A 522-nucleotide genomic window follows, 5' to 3' on the forward strand; every position below is an offset into this window, starting at 1 on the left:
ATAGGAAACTGGTATTTGTAATAGTGGATTTGTTAATACTTTTTACATAACATTGCTGTTTAAACTGTAAACAGATTTTTTCTCAGGATTAGTTTGAAAAATAATATGAATTGTCATTTTAACATCCATTTATAAGGAAATGATTGGCTTTCTGGCTCAATTTGCTTTCCTCAGCATTGGAATGACTTAATGGAACCATTGTGAACTGCTGCAAAAATTTTTTCCTCTCTAAAGGAAAAAGCTTATGGTGACAAATGATGTTTGTTTTATTTTGTAAAAAAGGGAAGTAAAAAAAAGAAAAAATGTACTATGTACTTTTGTTCAAACACTGAAACACCTCTAGTCATCTCTGAGAATTAACTTGCAACTGTTTTCTAAAGTGCTGTCGTCTTGAGCAATGGACAGGTACATGACTTTATGTTTGTTTCCTTTGCAGTCTTTCTTTCTTTTCTTTTCTTCTTCCTATTAGGAAACAGCAGACAAAAAACCTCCCCAAGTCTTGTCCTATTCCTGTTGCAGTGA

Source organism: Chrysochloris asiatica, unplaced genomic scaffold, assembly GCF_000296735.1.
Source record: "Chrysochloris asiatica unplaced genomic scaffold, ChrAsi1.0 scaffold00273, whole genome shotgun sequence".
NCBI classification, from domain to species: domain Eukaryota; kingdom Metazoa; phylum Chordata; class Mammalia; order Afrosoricida; family Chrysochloridae; genus Chrysochloris; species Chrysochloris asiatica.